Consider the following 18,788-nt stretch of genomic DNA (forward strand, 5'->3'; position numbering starts at 1 on the left):
CTCTCTCTCCCACAGTCTCTCTCTCTCTCCCACAGTCTCTCTCTCTCTCTCCCACAGTCTCTCTTTCTCTATCTCTCTCTCTCCCACAGTCTCTCTCTCTCTATCTCTCTCCCCCACAGTCTCTCTCTCTATCTCTCTCCCACAGTCTCTCTCTCTATCTCTCTCCCATAGTCTCTCTCTCTATCTCTCTCCCATAGTCTCTCTCTCTATCTCTCTCTCCCACAGTCTCTCTCTCTATCTCTCCCACAGTCTCTCTTTCTCTATCTCTCTCTCCCACAGTCTCTCTCTCTCTCTCCCACAGTCTCTCTTTCTCTATCTCTCTCTCTCCCACAGTCTCTCTCTATCTCTCTCCCACAGTCTCTCTACCTCTCTCTCCCACAGTCTCTCTCTCTATCTCTCTCTCCCACAGTCTCTCTCTCTATCTCTCTCCCATAGTCTCTCTCTCTATCTCTCTCCCATAGTTTCTCTCTCTATCTCTCTCCCATAGTCTCTCTCTCTAACTCTCTACCACAGTCTCTCTCTCTATCTCTCTCCCAGTCTCTCTCTCTATCTCTCTCCCAGTCTCTTCTCTATCTCTCTCCCACAGTGTCTCTTTCACTATCTCCTACAGTCTCTCTCTCTCTATCTCTCTCTCACCAACAGTCTCTCTATCTCTCTCTCCCACAGTTTCTCTCTCTCTATCTCTCTCTCACCAACAGTCTCTCTATCTCTCTCCCACCAACAGTCTCTCTATCTCTCTCCCCCACAGTCTCTCTCTCTCTCTCCTACAGTCTCTCTCTCTCCCTCTCTCTCCCACAGTCTCTCTCTCTATCTCTCTCCCACAGTCTCTCTCTCTCCCTCTCTCTCCCACAGTCTCTCTCTCTCCCTCTCTCTCCCACAGTCTCTCTCTCTCCCTCTCTCTCCCACAGTCTCTCTCTCTATCTCTCTCCCACAGTCTCTCTTTCTCTATTCTCACTCCCACAGTCTCTCTCTCTTTCCCACAGTCTCTCTTTCTCTATCTCTCTCTCCCACAGTCTCTCTCTCTCTATCTCTCTCTCCCACAGTCTCTCTCTCTCCCACAGTCTCTCTTTCTCTATCTCTCTATCTCTCTCTCCCACAGTCTCTCTCTCTCTCCCTCTCTCTCCCACAGTCTCTCTCTCCCTCTCTCTCCCACAGTCTCTCTCTCCCTCTCTCTCCCACAGTCTCTCTCTCTATCTCTCAGTCCCACAGTCTGTCTCTCTGTCTCTCACTCCCACAGTCTCTCTCTCTCTCTATCTCTCTCTCACCAACAGTCTCTTTATATCTCGCTCCCACAGTCTCTCTCTCTCCCACAGTCTCTCTCTCTCCCTCTCTCTCCCACAGTCTCTCTCTCTCCCTCTCTCTCCCACAGTCTCTCTCTCTATCTCTCTCCCACAGCCTCTCTCTATATCTCTCTCCCACAGTCTCTCTTTCTCTATTCTCACTCCCACAGTCTCTCTTTCTCTATCTCTCTCTCCCACAGTCTCTCTTTCTCTATCTCTCTCTCCCACAGTCTCTCTCTCTATCTCTCTCTCCCACAGTCTCTCTCTCTCTCCCACAGTCTCTCTTTCTCTGTCTTTCTCTCCCACAGTCTCTCTCTCACTCCCTCTCTCTCCCTCTCTCTCCCACAGTCTCTCTCTATCTCTCACTCCCACAGTCTCTCTCTCTATCTCTCTCTCACCAACAGTCTCTCTATTTCTCGCTCCCACAGTCTCTCTCTCTCTCCCTCTCTCTCCCACAGTCTCTCTCTCTCCCTCTCTCTCCCACAGTCTCTCTCTATCTCTCTCCCACAGTCTCTCTCTCTATCTCTCTCTCCCACAGTCTCTCTCTCTATCTCTCTCCCATAGTCTCTCTCTCTATCTCTCTCCCATAGTTTCTCTCTCTATCTCTCTCCCATAGTCTCTCTCTCTATCTCTCTCCCATAGTTTCTCTCTCTATCTCTCTCCCATAGTCTCTCTCTCTAACTCTCTACCACAGTCTCTCTCTCTAACTCTCTCCCAGTCTCTCTCGCTATCTCTCTCCCAGTCTCTTCTCTATCTCTCTCCCACAGTGTCTCTTTCTCTATCTCCTACAGTCTCTCTCTCTCTATCTCTCTCTCACCAACAGTCTCTCTATCTCTCTCTCCCACAGTTTCTCTCTCTCTATCTCTCTCTCACCAACAGTCTCTCTATCTCTCTCCCACCAACAGTCTCTCTATCTCTCTCCCCCACAGTCTCTCTCTCTCTCTCCTACAGTCTCTCTCTCTCCCTCTCTCTCCCACAGTCTCTCTCTCTCCCTCTCTCTCCCACAGTCTCTCTCTCTATCTCTCTCCCACAGTCTCTCTCTCTCCCTCTCTCTCCCACAGTCTCTCTCTCTCCCTCTCTCTCCCACAGTCTCTCTCTCTATCTCTCTCCCACAGTCTCTCTCTCTCTCTATCTCTCTCCCACAGTCTCTCTTTCTCTATTCTCACTCCCACAGTCTCTCTCTCTTTCCCACAGTGTCTCTTTCTCTGTCTTTCTCTCCCACAGTCTCTCTCTCACTCCCTCTCTCTCCCTCTCTCTCCCACAGTCTCTCTCTATCTCTCACTCCCACAGTCTCTCTCTCTATCTCTCTCTCACCAACAGTCTCTCTATTTCTCGCTCCCACAGTCTCTCTCTCTCTCCCTCTCTCTCCCACAGTCTCTCTCTCTCCCTCTCTCTCCCACAGTCTCTCTCTATCTCTCTCCCACAGTCTCTCTCTCTATCTCTCTCTCCCACAGTCTCTCTCTCTATCTCTCTCCCATAGTCTCTCTCTCTATCTCTCTCCCATAGTTTCTCTCTCTATCTCTCTCCCATAGTCTCTCTCTCTATCTCTCTCCCATAGTTTCTCTCTCTATCTCTCTCCCATAGTCTCTCTCTCTATCTCTCTCCCATAGTTTCTCTCTCTATCTCTCTCCCATAGTCTCTCTCTCTAACTCTCTACCACAGTCTCTCTCTCTAACTCTCTCCCAGTCTCTCTCTCTATCTCTCTCCCAGTCTCTTCTCTATCTCTCTCCCACAGTGTCTCTTTCTCTATCTCCTACAGTCTCTCTCTCTCTATCTCTCTCTCACCAACAGTCTCTCTATCTCTCTCTCCCACAGTTTCTCTCTCTCTATCTCTCTCTCACCAACAGTCTCTCTATCTCTCTCCCACCAACAGTCTCTCTATCTCTCTCCCCCACAGTCTCTCTCTCTCTCTCCTACAGTCTCTCTCTCTCTCCCTCTCTCTCCCACAGTCTCTCTCTCTCTCCCTCTCTCTCCCACAGTCTCTCTCTCTATCTCTCTCCCACAGTCTCCCTCTCTCCCTCTCTCTCCCACAGTCTCTCTCTCTCCCTCTCTCTCCCACAGTCTCTCTCTCTATCTCTCTCCCACAGTCTCTCTCTCTCTCTATCTCTCTCCCACAGTCTCTCTTTCTCTATTCTCACTCCCACAGTCTCTCTCTCTTTCCCACAGTCTCTCTTTCTCTATCTCTCTCTCCCACAGTCTCTCTCTCTATCACTCTCTCCCACAGTCTCTCTCTCTCTCCCACAGTCTCTCTTTCTCTATCTCTCTATCTCTCTCTCCCACAGTCTCTCTCTCTCTCCCTCTCTCTCCCACAGTCTCTCTCTCCCTCTCTCTCCCACAGTCTCTCTCTCTATCTCTCAGTCCCACAGTCTGTCTCTCTATCTCTCACTCCCACAGTCTCTCTCTCTCTCTATCTCTCTCTCACCAACAGTCTCTCTATTTCTCGCTCCCACAGTCTCTCTCTCCCACAGTCTCTCTCTCTCCCTCTCTCTCCCACAGTCTCTCTCTCTCCCTCTCTCTCCCACAGTCTCTCTCTCTATCTCTCTCCCACAGTCTCTCTCTCTCTCTATCTCTCTCCCACAGTCTCTCTTTCTCTATTCTCACTCCCACAGTCTCTCTTTCTCTATCTCTCTCTCCCACAGTCTCTCTTTCTCTATCTCTCTCTCCCACAGTCTCTCTCTCTATCTCTCTCTCCCACAGTCTCTCTCTCTCTCTCTCACAGTCTCTCTTTCTCTATCTCTCTATCTCTCTCTCCCACAGTCTCTCTCTCTCTCCCTCTCTCTCCCACAGTCTCTCTCTCCCTCTCTCTCCCACAGTCTCTCTCTATCTCTCTCCCACAGTCTCTCTCTCTCTATCTCTCACTCCCACAGTCTCTCTCTCTCTATCTCTCTCTCACCAACAGTCTCTCTATTTCTCGCTCCCACAGTCTCGCTCTCTCTCCCTCTCTCTCCCACAGTCTCTCTCTCTCCCTCTCTCTCCCACAGTCTCTCTCTCTCTCTCTCTCCCACAGTCTCTCTCTCTCTCTCTCCCACAGTCTCTCTCTCTCTATCTCTCTCCCACAGTCTCTCTCTCTCTATCTCTCTCCCACAGTCTTTCTTTCTCTATCTCTCTCCCACAGTCTCTCTTTCTCTATCTCTCACTCCCACAGTCTCTCTCTCTTTCCCACAGTGTCTCTTTCTCTATCTCTCTCTCCCACAGTCTCTCTCTCTATCTCTCTCTCCCACAGTCTCTCTCTCTCTCCCACAGTCTCTCTTTCTCTATCTTTCTCTCCCACAGTCTCTCTCTCACTCCCTCTCTCTCCCTCTCTCTCCCACAGTCTCTCTCTATCTCTCACTCCCACAGTCTCTCGCTCTATCTCTCTCTCACCAACAGTCTCTCTATTTCTCGCTCCCACAGTCTCTCTCTCTCTCCCTCTCTCTCCCACAGTCTCTCTCTCTCCCTCTCTCTCCCACAGTCTCTCTCTATCTCTCTCCCACAGTCTCTCTCTCTCTCTCTCTCTCCCACAGTCTCTTTCTCTATCTCTCTCTCTCACACAGTCTCTCTTTCTCTATCTCTCTCTTCCACAGTCTCTCTTTCTGTATCTCTCTCTCCCACAGTCTCTTTTTCTCTATCTCTCTCTCCCACAGTCTCTCTCTTTCTCCCTCCCTCTCTCTCCCACAATCTCTCTCTCTATCTCTCTCCCGCAGTCTCTCTCTCTCTATCTCTCTCCCACAGTCTCTCTTTCTCTATCTCTCACTCCCACAGTCTCTCTCTCTCTCCCACAGTCTCTCTCTCTCTCCCACAGTCTCTCTCTCTCTCTCCCACAGTCTCTCTTTCTCTATCTCTCTCTCTCCGACAGTCTCTCTCTCTCTATCTCTCTCCCCCACAGTCTCTCTCTCTATCTCTCTCCCACAGTCTCTCTCTCTATCTCTCTCCCATAGTCTCTCTCTCTATCTCTCTCCCATAGTCTCTCTCTCTATCTCTCTCTCCCACAGTCTCTCTCTCTATCTCTCCCACAGTCTCTCTTTCTCTATCTCTCTCTCCCACAGTCTCTCTCTCTCTCCCACAGTCTCTCTTTCTCTATCTCTCTCTCTCCCACAGTCTCTCTCTATCTCTCTCCCACAGTCTCTCTACCTCTCTCTCCCACAGTCTCTCTCTCTATCTCTCTCTCCCACAGTCTCTCTCTCTATCTCTCTCCCATAGTCTCTCTCTCTATCTCTCTCCCATAGTTTCTCTCTCTATCTCTCTCCCATAGTCTCTCTCTCTAACTCTCTACCACAGTCTCTCTCTCTATCTCTCTCCCAGTCTCTCTCTCTATCTCTCTCCCAGTCTCTTCTCTATCTCTCTCCCACAGTGTCTCTTTCTCTATCTCCTACAGTCTCTCTCTCTCTATCTCTCTCTCACCAACAGTCTCTCTATCTCTCTCTCCCACAGTTTCTCTCTCTCTATCTCTCTCTCACCAACAGTCTCTCTATCTCTCTCCCACCAACAGTCTCTCTATCTCTCTCCCCCACAGTCTCTCTCTCTCTCTCCTACAGTCTCTCTCTCTCCCTCTCTCTCCCACAGTCTCTCTCTCTATCTCTCTCCCACAGTCTCTCTCTCTCCCTCTCTCTCCCACAGTCTCTCTCTCTCCCTCTCTCTCCCACAGTCTCTCTCTCTATCTCTCTCCCACAGTCTCTCTTTCTCTATTCTCACTCCCACAGTCTCTCTCTCTTTCCCACAGTCTCTCTTTCTCTATCTCTCTCTCCCACAGTCTCTCTCTCTCTATCTCTCTCTCCCACAGTCTCTCTCTCTCCCACAGTCTCTCTTTCTCTATCTCTCTATATCTCTCTCCCACAGTCTCTCTCTCTCTCCCTCTCTCTCCCACAGTCTCTCTCTCCCTCTCTCTCCCACAGTCTCTCTCCCCCTCTCTCTCCCACAGTCTCTCTCTCTATCTCTCAGTCCCACAGTCTGTCTCTCTATCTCTCACTCCCACAGTCTCTCTCTCTCTCTATCTCTCTCTCACCAACAGTCTCTCTATATCTCACTCCCACAGTCTCTCTCTCTCCCACAGTCTCTCTCTCTCCCTCTCTCTCCCTCTCTCTCCCACAGTCTCTCTCTCTCCCTCTCTCTCCCACAGTCTCTCTCTCTATCTCTCTCCCACAGTCTCTCTCTCTATCTCTCTCCCACAGTCTCTCTTTCTCTATTCTCACTCCCACAGTCTCTCTTTCTCTATCTCTCTCTCCCACAGTCTCTCTTTCTCTATCTCTCTCTCCCACAGTCTCTCTCTCTATCTCTCTCTCCCACAGTCTCTCTCTCTCTCTCACAGTCTCTCTTTCTCTATCTCTCTATCTCTCTCTCCCACAGTCTCTCTCTCTCTCCCTCTCTCTCCCACAGTCTCTCTCTCCCTCTCTCTCCCACAGTCTCTCTCTCCCTCTCTCTCCCACAGTCTCTCTCTCCCTCTCTCTCCCACAGTCTCTCTCTCTCTCTCTCTCCCACAGTCTCTCTCTCTCTCTCTCTCCCACAGTCTCTCTCTCTATCTCTCACTCCCACAGTCTCTCTCTCTCTATCTCTCTCTCACCAACAGTCTCTCTATTTCTCGCTCCCACAGTCTCGCTCTCTCTCCCACAGTCTCTCTCTCTCTCCTTCTCTCTCCCACAGTCTCTCTCTCTCTATCTCTCTCCCACAGTCTCTCTCTCTCTATCTCTCTCCCACAGTCTCTCTCTCTCTATCTCTCTCCCACAGTCTTTCTTTCTCTATCTCTCTCCCACAGTCTCTCTTTCTCTATCTCTCACTCCCACAGTCTCTCTCTCTTTCCCACAGTGTCTCTTTCTCTATCTCTCTCTCCCACAGTCTCTCTCTCTCTCCCTCTCTCTCCCACAGTCTCTCTCTCTCCCTCTCTCTCCCACAGTCTCTCTCTCTATCTCTCTCCCACAGTCTCCCTCTCTCCCTCTCTCTCCCACAGTCTCTCTCTCTCCCTCTCTCTCCCACAGTCTCTCTCTCTATCTCTCTCCCACAGTCTCTCTCTCTCTCTATCTCTCTCCCACAGTCTCTCTTTCTCTATTCTCACTCCCACAGTCTCTCTCTCTCTATCTCTCTCTCACCAACAGTCTCTCTATTTCTCGCTCCCACAGTCTCGCTCTCTCTCCCTCTCTCTCCCACAGTCTCTCTCTCTCTATCTCTCTCCCACAGTCTCTCTCTCTCTATCTCTCTCCCACAGTCTTTCTTTCTCTATCTCTCTCCCACAGTCTCTCTTTCTCTATCTCTCACTCCCACAGTCTCTCTTTCTCTATCTCTCTCCCACAGTCTCTCTCTCTATCTCTCTCTCCCACAGTCTCTCTCTCTCTCCCACAGTCTCTCTTTCTCTATCTCTCTATCTCTCTCTCCCACAGTCTCTCTCTCTCTCCCTCTCTCTCCCACAGTCTCTCTCTCCCTCTCTCTCCCACAGTCTCTCTCTCTATCTCTCAGTCCCACAGTCTGTCTCTCTATCTCTCACTCCCACAGTCTCTCTCTCTCTCTATCTCTCTCTCACCAACAGTCTCTCTATTTCTCGCTCCCACAGTCTCTCTCTCTCCCACAGTCTCTCTCTCTCCCTCTCTCTCCCACAGTCTCTCTCTCTCTATCTCTCTCCCACAGTCTCTCTCTCTCTCTATCTCTCTCCCACAGTCTCTCTTTCTCTATTCTCACTCCCACAGTCTCTCTTTCTCTATCTCTCTCTCCCACAGTCTCTCTTTCTCTATCTCTCTCTCCCACAGTCTCTCTCTCTATCTCTCTCTCCCACAGTCTCTCTCTCTCTCTCTCACAGTCTCTCTTTCTCTATCTCTCTATCTCTCTCTCCCACAGTCTCTCTCTCTCTCCCTCTCTCTCCCACAGTCTCTCTCTCCCTCTCTCTCCCACAGTCTCTCTCTATCTCCCTCCCACAGTCTCTCTCTCTATCTCTCACTCCCACAGTCTCTCTCTCTCTATCTCTCTCTCACCAACAGTCTCTCTATTTCTCGCTCCCACAGTCTCGCTCTCTCTCCCTCTCTCTCCCACAGTCTCTCTCTCTCCCTCTCTCTCCCACAGTCTCTCTCTCTCTCTCTCTCCCACAGTCTCTCTCTCTCTCTCTCTCCCACAGTCTCTCTCTCTCTATCTCTCTCCCACAGTCTCTCTCTCTCTATCTCTCTCCCACAGTCTTTCTTTCTCTATCTCTCTCCCACAGTCTCTCTTTCTCTATCTCTCACTCCCACAGTCTCTCTCTCTTTCCCACAGTGTCTCTTTCTCTATCTCTCTCTCCCACAGTCTCTCTTTCTCTATCTCTCTCTCCCACAGTCTCTCTCTCTCTCCCACAGTCTCTCTTTCTCTATCTTTCTCTCCCACAGTCTCTCTCTCACTCCCTCTCTCTCCCTCTCTCTCCCACAGTCTCTCTCTATCTCTCACTCCCACAGTCTCTCTCTCTATCTCTCTCTCACCAACAGTCTCTCTATTTCTCGCTCCCACAGTCTCTCTCTCTCTCTCTCCCTCTCTCTCCCACAGTCTCTCTCTCTCCCTCTCTCTCCCACAGTCTCTCTCTATCTCTCTCCCACAGTCTCTCTCTCTCTCTCTCTCTCCCACAGTCTCTTTCTCTATCTCTCTCTCTCACACAGTCTCTCTTTCTCTATCTCTCTCTTCCACAGTCTCTCTTTCTGTATCTCTCTCTCCCACAGTCTCTTTTTCTCTATCTCTCTCTCCCACAGTCTCTCTCTTTCTCCCTCCCTCTCTCTCCCACAATCTCTTTCTCTATCTCTCTCCCGCAGTCTCTCTCTCTCTATCTCTCTCCCACAGTCTCTCTTTCTCTATCTCTCACTCCCACAGTCTCTCTCTCTCTCCCACAGTCTCTCTCTCTCTCCCACAGTCTCTCTCTCTCTCTCCCACAGTCTCTCTTTCTCTATCTCTCTCTCTCCCACAGTCTCTCTCTCTCTATCTCTCTCCCCCACAGTCTCTCTCTCTATCTCTCTCCCACAGTCTCTCTCTCTATCTCTCTCCCATAGTCTCTCTCTCTATCTCTCTCCCATAGTCTCTCTCTCTATCTCTCTCTCCCACAGTCTCTCTCTCTATCTCTCCCACAGTCTCTCTTTCTCTATCTCTCTCTCCCACAGTCTCTCTCTCTCTCCCACAGTCTCTCTTTCTCTATCTCTCTCTCTCCCACAGTCTCTCTCTATCTCTCTCCCACAGTCTCTCTACCTCTCTCTCCCACAGTCTCTCTCTCTATCTCTCTCTCCCACAGTCTCTCTCTCTATCTCTCTCCCATAGTCTCTCTCTCTATCTCTCTCCCATAGTTTCTCTCTCTATCTCTCTCCCATAGTCTCTCTCTCTAACTCTCTACCACAGTCTCTCTCTCTATCTCTCTCCCAGTCTCTCTCTCTATCTCTCTCCCAGTCTCTTCTCTATCTCTCTCCCACAGTGTCTCTTTCTCTATCTCCTACAGTCTCTCTCTCTCTATCTCTCTCTCACCAACAGTCTCTCTATCTCTCTCTCCCACAGTTTCTCTCTCTCTATCTCTCTCTCACCAACAGTCTCTCTATCTCTCTCCCACCAACAGTCTCTCTATCTCTCTCCCCCACAGTCTCTCTCTCTCTCTCCTACAGTCTCTCTCTCTCCCTCTCTCTCCCACAGTCTCTCTCTCTATCTCTCTCCCACAGTCTCTCTCTCTCCCTCTCTCTCCCACAGTCTCTCTCTCTCCCTCTCTCTCCCACAGTCTCTCTCTCTATCTCTCTCCCACAGTCTCTCTTTCTCTATTCTCACTCCCACAGTCTCTCTCTCTTTCCCACAGTCTCTCTTTCTCTATCTCTCTCTCCCAGTCTCTCTCTCTCTATCTCTCTCTCCCACAGTCTCTCTCTCTCCCACAGTCTCTCTTTCTCTATCTCTCTATCTCTCTCTCCCACAGTCTCTCTCTCTCTCCCTCTCTCTCCCACAGTCTCTCTCTCCCTCTCTCTCCCACAGTCTCTCTCTCCCTCTCTCTCCCACAGTCTCTCTCTCTATCTCTCAGTCCCACAGTCTGTCTCTCTATCTCTCACTCCCACAGTCTCTCTCTCTCTCTATCTCTCTCTCACCAACAGTCTCTCTATATCTCACTCCCACAGTCTCTCTCTCTCCCACAGTCTCTCTCTCTCCCTCTCTCTCCCACAGTCTCTCTCTCTCCCTCTCTCTCCCACAGTCTCTCTCTCTCCCTCTCTCTCCCACAGTCTCTCTCTCTATCTCTCTCCCACAGTCTCTCTCTCTATCTCTCTCCCACAGTCTCTCTTTCTCTATTCTCACTCCCACAGTCTCTCTTTCTCTATCTCTCTCTCCCACAGTCTCTCTTTCTCTATCTCTCTCTCCCACAGTCTCTCTCTCTATCTCTCTCTCCCACAGTCTCTCTCTCTCTCTCACAGTCTCTCTTTCTCTATCTCTCTATCTCTCTCTCCCACAGTCTCTCTCTCTCTCCCTCTCTCTCCCACAGTCTCTCTCTCCCTCTCTCTCCCACAGTCTCTCTCTCCCTCTCTCTCCCACAGTCTCTCTCTCCCTCTCTCTCCCACAGTCTCTCTCTCTCTCTCTCTCCCACAGTCTCTCTCTCTCTCTCTCTCCCACAGTCTCTCTCTCTATCTCTCACTCCCACAGTCTCTCTCTCTCTATCTCTCTCTCACCAACAGTCTCTCTATTTCTCGCTCCCACAGTCTCGCTCTCTCTCCCACAGTCTCTCTCTCTCCTTCTCTCTCCCACAGTCTCTCTCTCTCTATCTCTCTCCCACAGTCTCTCTCTCTCTATCTCTCTCCCACAGTCTCTCTCTCTCTATCTCTCTCCCACAGTCTTTCTTTCTCTATCTCTCTCCCACAGTCTCTCTTTCTCTATCTCTCACTCCCACAGTCTCTCTCTCTTTCCCACAGTGTCTCTTTCTCTATCTCTCTCTCCCACAGTCTCTCTCTCTATCTCTCTCTCCCACAGTCTCTCTTTCTCTATCTTTCTCTCCCACAGTCTCTCTCTCACTCCCTCTCTCTCCCTCTCTCTCCCACAGTCTCTCTCTATCTCTCACTCCCACAGTCTCTCTCTCTATCTCTCTCTCACCAACAGTCTCTCTATTTCTCGCTCCCACAGTCTCTTTCTCTCTCCCTCTCTCTCCCACAGTCTCTCTCTCTCCCTCTCTCTCCCACAGTCTCTCTCTATCTCTCTCCCACAGTCTCTCTCTCTCTATCTCTCTCCCACAGTCTCTCTTTCTCTATTCTCACTCCCACAGTCTCTCTTTCTCTATCTCTCTCTCCCACAGTCTCTCTCTCTATCTCTCTCTCCCACAGTCTCTCTCTCTCTCCCACAGTCTCTCTTTCTCTATCTCTCTATCTCTCTCTCCCACAGTCTCTCTCTCTCTCCCTCTCTCTCCCACAGTCTCTCTCTCCCTCTCTCTCCCACAGTCTCTCTCTCCCTCTCTCTCCCACAGTCTCTCTCTCTATCTCTCACTCCCACAGTCTCTCTCTCTCTATCTCTCTCTCACCAACAGTCTCTCTATTTCTCGCTCCCACAGTCTCTCTCTCTCTCCCTCTCTCTCCCACAGTCTCTCTCTCTCCCTCTCTCTCCCACAGTCTCTCTCTCTATCTCTCTCCCACAGTCTCTCTCCCTCTGTCTCTCTCCCTCTATCTCTCTCCCACAGTCTCTCTCTGTCCCACAGTCTCTCTTTCTCTATCTCTCACTCCCACAGTCTCTCTCTCTCTATCTCTCTCCCACAGTCTCTCTCTCTCTATCTCTCTCCCACAGTCTTTCTTTCTCTATCTCTCTCCCACAGTCTTTCTTTCTCTATCTCTCTCCCACAGTCTCTCTTTCTCTATCTCTCACTCCCACAGTCTCTCTCTTTCCCACAGTGTCTCTTTCTCTATCTCTCTCTCCCACAGTCTCTCTCTCTATCTCTCTCTCCCACAGTCTCTCTCTCTCTCCCACAGTCTCTCTTTCTCTATCTTTCTCTCCCACAGTCTCTCTCTCACTCCCTCTCTCTCCCTCTCTCTCCCACAGTCTCTCTCTATCTCTCACTCCCACAGTCTCTCTCTCTCTATCTCTCTCTCACCAACAGTCTCTCTATTTCTCGCTCCCACAGTCTCTCTCTCTCTCCCTCTCTCTCCCACAGTCTCTCTCTCTCCCTCTCTCTCCCACAGTCTCTCTCTATCTCTCTCCCACAGTCTCTCTCTCTCTATCTCTCTCCCACAGTCTCTCTTTCTCTATTCTCACTCCCACAGTCTCTCTTTCTCGATCTCTCTCTCCCACAGTCTCTCTCTCTCGATCTCTCTCTCCCACAGTCTCTCTCTCTATCTCTCTCTCCCACAGTCTCTCTCTCTCTCCCACAGTCTCTCTTTCTCTATCTCTCTATCTCTCTCTCCCACAGTCTCTCTCTCTCTCCCTCTCTCTCCCACAGTCTCTCTCTCCCTCTCTCTCCCACAGTCTCTCTCTCCCTCTCTCTCCCACAGTCTCTCTCTCTATCTCTCACTCCCACAGTCTCTCTCTCTCTATCTCTCTCTCACCAACAGTCTCTCTATTTCTCGCTCCCACAGTCTCTCTCTCTCCCTCTCTCTCCCACAGTCTCTCTCTCTCCCACAGTCTCTCTCCCTCTATCTCTCTCCCACAGTCTCTCTCTGTCCCACAGTCTCTCTTTCTCTATCTCTCACTCCCACAGTCTCTCTCTCTTTCCCTCTCTCTCCCACAGTCTCTCTCTCTCCCTCTCTCTCCCACAGTCTCTCTCTCTATCTCTCTCCCACAGTCTCTCTCCCTCTATCTCTCACTCCCACAGTCTCTCTCTCTCTATCTCTCTCCCACAGTCTCTCTCCCTCTCCCACAGTCTCTCTCTCCCAGTCTCTCTTTCTCTATCTCTCTCTCCCACAGTCTCTCTCTCTCCCTCTCTCTCCCACAGTCTCTCTCTCTCCCTCTCTCTCCCACAGTCTCTCTCTCTCCATCTCTCTCCCACAGTCTCTCTCTCTCTATCTCTCTCCCACAGTCTCTCTTCCTCTATCTCTCTCTATCCCACAGTCGCTCTCTCCCACAGTCTCTCTTTCTCTATCTCTCTCTCCCACAGTCTCTCTTTCTCTATCTCTCTATCTCACTCGCTCCCTGTCTCTCTTTCGCTATCTCTCTCTCCCACAATCTCTCTTTCTCTATCTCTCTCTCTCCGACAGTCTCTCTTTCTCTATGTATCTCTCCCACAGTCTCTCTTTCTCTATCTCTCTCTCTCCTACAGTCTCTTTTTCTCTGTCTTTCTATCTGTCTCCCACAGTCTCTCTTTCTCTTTCTCTCTCCCACAGTCTCTCTATCTCTCTTCCACAATCTCACTTTATCTATCTCTCTCTCTCTCTTTCCCACAGTGTCTCTTTCTCTATCTCTCTCTCCCACAGTCTCTCTCTCTATCTCTCTCTCCCACAGTCTCTCTCTCTCTCCCACAGTCTCTCTTTCTCTATCTTTCTCTCCCACAGTCTCTCTCTCACTCCCTCTCTCTCCCTCTCTCTCCCACAGTCTCTCTCTATCTCTCACTCCCACAGTCTCTCTCTCTATCTCTCTCTCACCAACAGTCTCTCTATTTCTCGCTCCCACAGTCTCTCTCTCTCTCCCTCTCTCTCCCACAGTCTCTCTCTCTCCCTCTCTCTCCCACAGTCTCTCTCTATCTCTCTCCCACAGTCTCTCTCTCTCTATCTCTCTCCCACAGTCTCTCTTTCTCTATTCTCACTCCCACAGTCTCTCTTTCTCTATCTCTCTCTCCCACAGTCTCTCTCTATCTCTCACTCCCACAGTCTCTCTCTCTATCTCTCTCTCACCAACAGTCTCTCTATTTCTCGCTCCCACAGTCTCTCTCTCTCTCCCTCTCTCTCCCACAGTCTCTCTCTCTCCCTCTCTCTCCCACAGTCTCTCTCTATCTCTCTCCCACAGTCTCTCTCTCTCTCTCTCTCTCCCACAGTCTCTTTCTCTATCTCTCTCTCTCACACAGTCTCTCTTTCTCTATCTCTCTCTTCCACAGTCTCTCTTTCTGTATCTCTCTCTCCCACAGTCTCTTTTTCTCTATCTCTCTCTCCCACAGTCTCTCTCTTTCTCCCTCCCTCTCTCTCCCACAATCTCTCTCTCTATCTCTCTCCCGCAGTCTCTCTCTCTCTATCTCTCTCCCACAGTCTCTCTTTCTCTATCTCTCACTCCCACAGTCTCTCTCTCTCTCCCACAGTCTCTCTCTCTCTCCCACAGTCTCTCTCTCTCTCTCCCACAGTCTCTCTTTCTCTATCTCTCTCTCTCCGACAGTCTCTCTCTCTCTATCTCTCTCCCCCACAGTCTCTCTCTCTATCTCTCTCCCACAGTCTCTCTCTCTATCTCTCTCCCATAGTCTCTCTCTCTATCTCTCTCCCATAGTCTCTCTCTCTATCTCTCTCTCCCACAGTCTCTCTCTCTATCTCTCCCACAGTCTCTCTTTCTCTATCTCTCTCTCCCACAGTCTCTCTCTCTCTCCCACAGTCTCTCTTTCTCTATCTCTCTCTCTCCCACAGTCTCTCTCTATCTCTCTCCCACAGTCTCTCTACCTCTCTCTCCCACAGTCTCTCTCTCTATCTCTCTCTCCCACAGTCTCTCTCTCTATCTCTCTCCCATAGTCTCTCTCTCTATCTCTCTCCCATAGTTTCTCTCTCTATCTCTCTCCCATAGTCTCTCTCTCTAACTCTCTACCACAGTCTCTCTCTCTATCTCTCTCCCAGTCTCTCTCTCTATCTCTCTCCCAGTCTCTTCTCTATCTCTCTCCCACAGTGTCTCTTTCTCTATCTCCTACAGTCTCTCTCTCTCTATCTCTCTCTCACCAACAGTCTCTCTATCTCTCTCTCCCACAGTTTCTCTCTCTCTATCTCTCTCTCACCAACAGTCTCTCTATCTCTCTCCCACCAACAGTCTCTCTATCTCTCTCCCCCACAGTCTCTCTCTCTCTCTCCTACAGTCTCTCTCTCTCCCTCTCTCTCCCACAGTCTCTCTCTCTATCTCTCTCCCACAGTCTCTCTCTCTCCCTCTCTCTCCCACAGTCTCTCTCTCTCCCTCTCTCTCCCACAGTCTCTCTCTCTATCTCTCTCCCACAGTCTCTCTTTCTCTATTCTCACTCCCACAGTCTCTCTCTCTTTCCCACAGTCTCTCTTTCTCTATCTCTCTCTCCCACAGTCTCTCTCTCTCTATCTCTCTCTCCCACAGTCTCTCTCTCTCCCACAGTCTCTCTTTCTCTATCTCTCTATATCTCTCTCCCACAGTCTCTCTCTCTCTCCCTCTCTCTCCCACAGTCTCTCTCTCCCTCTCTCTCCCACAGTCTCTCTCTCCCTCTCTCTCCCACAGTCTCTCTCTCTATCTCTCAGTCCCACAGTCTGTCTCTCTATCTCTCACTCCCACAGTCTCTCTCTCTCTCTATCTCTCTCTCACCAACAGTCTCTCTATATCTCACTCCCACAGTCTCTCTCTCTCCCACAGTCTCTCTCTCTCCCTCTCTCTCCCTCTCTCTCCCACAGTCTCTCTCTCTCCCTCTCTCTCCCACAGTCTCTCTCTCTATCTCTCTCCCACAGTCTCTCTCTCTATCTCTCTCCCACAGTCTCTCTTTCTCTATTCTCACTCCCACAGTCTCTCTTTCTCTATCTCTCTCTCCCACAGTCTCTCTTTCTCTATCTCTCTCTCCCACAGTCTCTCTCTCTATCTCTCTCTCCCACAGTCTCTCTCTCTCTCTCACAGTCTCTCTTTCTCTATCTCTCTATCTCTCTCTCCCACAGTCTCTCTCTCTCTCCCTCTCTCTCCCACAGTCTCTCTCTCCCTCTCTCTCCCACAGTCTCTCTCTCCCTCTCTCTCCCACAGTCTCTCTCTCCCTCTCTCTCCCACAGTCTCTCTCTCTCTCTCTCTCCCACAGTCTCTCTCTCTATCTCTCACTCCCACAGTCTCTCTCTCTCTATCTCTCTCTCACCAACAGTCTCTCTATTTCTCGCTCCCACAGTCTCGCTCTCTCTCCCACAGTCTCTCTCTCTCTCCTTCTCTCTCCCACAGTCTCTCTCTCTCTATCTCTCTCCCACAGTCTCTCTCTCTCTATCTCTCTCCCACAGTCTCTCTCTCTCTATCTCTCTCCCACAGTCTTTCTTTCTCTATCTCTCTCCCACAGTCTCTCTTTCTCTATCTCTCACTCCCACAGTCTCTCTCTCTTTCCCACAGTGTCTCTTTCTCTATCTCTCTCTCCCACAGTCTCTCTCTCTCTCCCTCTCTCTCCCACAGTCTCTCTCTCTCCCTCTCTCTCCCACAGTCTCTCTCTCTATCTCTCTCCCACAGTCTCCCTCTCTCCCTCTCTCTCCCACAGTCTCTCTCTCTCCCTCTCTCTCCCACAGTCTCTCTCTCTATCTCTCTCCCACAGTCTCTCTCTCTCTCTATCTCTCTCCCACAGTCTCTCTTTCTCTATTCTCACTCCCACAGTCTCTCTCTCTTTCCCACAGTCTCTCTTTCTCTATCTCTCTCTCCCACAGTCTCTCTCTCTATCTCTCTCTCCCACAGTCTCTCTCTCTCTCCCACAGTCTCTCTTTCTCTATCTCTCTATCTCTCTCTCCCACAGTCTCTCTCTCTCTCCCTCTCTCTCCCACAGTCTCTCTCTCCCTCTCTCTCCCACAGTCTCTCTCTCTATCTCTCAGTCCCACAGTCTGTCTCTCTATCTCTCACTCCCACAGTCTCTCTCTCTCTCTATCTCTCTCTCACCAACAGTCTCTCTATTTCTCGCTCCCACAGTCTCTCTCTCTCCCACAGTCTCTCTCTCTCCCTCTCTCTCCCACAGTCTCTCTCTCTCTATCTCTCTCCCACAGTCTCTCTCTCTCTCTATCTCTCTCCCACAGTCTCTCTTTCTCTATTCTCACTCCCACAGTCTCTCTTTCTCTATCTCTCTCTCTCACAGTCTCTCTTTCTCTATCTCTCTCTCCCACAGTCTCTCTCTCTATCTCTCTCTCCCACAGTCTCTCTCTCTCTCTCACAGTCTCTCTTTCTCTATCTCTCTATCTCTCTCTCCCACAGTCTCTCTCTCTCTCCCTCTCTCTCCCACAGTCTCTCTCTCCCTCTCTGTCCCACAGTCTCTCTCTATCTCTCTCCCACAGTCTCTCTCTCTATCTCTCACTCCCACAGTCTCTCTCTCTCTATCTCTCTCTCACCAACAGTCTCTCTATTTCTCGCTCCCACAGTCTCGCTCTCTCTCCCTCTCTCTCCCACAGTCTCTCTCTCTCCCTCTCTCTCCCACAGTCTCTCTCTCTCTCTCTCTCCCACAGTCTCTCTCTCTCTCTCTCTCCCACAGTCTCTCTCTCTCTATCTCTCTCCCACAGTCTCTCTCTCTCTATCTCTCTCCCACAGTCTTTCTTTCTCTATCTCTCTCCCACAGTCTCTCTTTCTCTATCTCTCACTCCCACAGTCTCTCTCTCTTTCCCACAGTGTCTCTTTCTCTATCTCTCTCTCCCACAGTCTCTCTTTCTCTATCTCTCTCTCCCACAGTCTCTCTCTCTCTCCCACAGTCTCTCTTTCTCTATCTTTCTCTCCCACAGTCTCTCTCTCACTCCCTCTCTCTCCCTCTCTCTCCCACAGTCTCTCTCTATCTCTCACTCCCACAGTCTCTCTCTCTATCTCTCTCTCACCAACAGTCTCTCTATTTCTCGCTCCCACAGTCTCTCTCTCTCTCCCTCTCTCTCCCACAGTCTCTCTCTCTCCCTCTCTCTCCCACAGTCTCTCTCTATCTCTCTCCCACAGTCTCTCTCTCTCTCTCTCTCTCCCACAGTCTCTTTCTCTATCTCTCTCTCTCACACAGTCTCTCTTTCTCTATCTCTCTCTTCCACAGTCTCTCTTTCTGTATCTCTCTCTCCCACAGTCTCTTTTTCTCTATCTCTCTCTCCCACAGTCTCTCTCTTTCTCCCTCCCTCTCTCTCCCACAATCTCTTTCTCTATCTCTCTCCCGCAGTCTCTCTCTCTCTATCTCTCTCCCACAGTCTCTCTTTCTCTATCTCTCACTCCCACAGTCTCTCTCTCTCTCCCACAGTCTCTCTCTCTCTCCCACAGTCTCTCTCTCTCTCTCCCACAGTCTCTCTTTCTCTATCTCTCTCTCTCCCACAGTCTCTCTCTCTCTATCTCTCTCCCCCACAGTCTCTCTCTCTATCTCTCTCCCACAGTCTCTCTCTCTATCTCTCTCCCATAGTCTCTCTCTCTATCTCTCTCCCATAGTCTCTCTCTCTATCTCTCTCTCCCACAGTCTCTCTCTCTATCTCTCCCACAGTCTCTCTTTCTCTATCTCTCTCTCCCACAGTCTCTCTCTCTCTCCCACAGTCTCTCTTTCTCTATCTCTCTCTCTCCCACAGTCTCTCTCTATCTCTCTCCCACAGTCTCTCTACCTCTCTCTCCCACAGTCTCTCTCTCTATCTCTCTCTCCCACAGTCTCTCTCTCTATCTCTCTCCCATAGTCTCTCTCTCTATCTCTCTCCCATAGTTTCTCTCTCTATCTCTCTCCCATAGTCTCTCTCTCTAACTCTCTACCACAGTCTCTCTCTCTATCTCTCTCCCAGTCTCTCTCTCTATCTCTCT

This window comes from Chiloscyllium plagiosum, unplaced genomic scaffold (assembly GCF_037043375.1).
Source record: "Chiloscyllium plagiosum isolate Xiang-an unplaced genomic scaffold, Cpla_swu_hap1 HiC_scaffold_130, whole genome shotgun sequence".
Taxonomy (NCBI): domain Eukaryota; kingdom Metazoa; phylum Chordata; class Chondrichthyes; order Orectolobiformes; family Hemiscylliidae; genus Chiloscyllium; species Chiloscyllium plagiosum.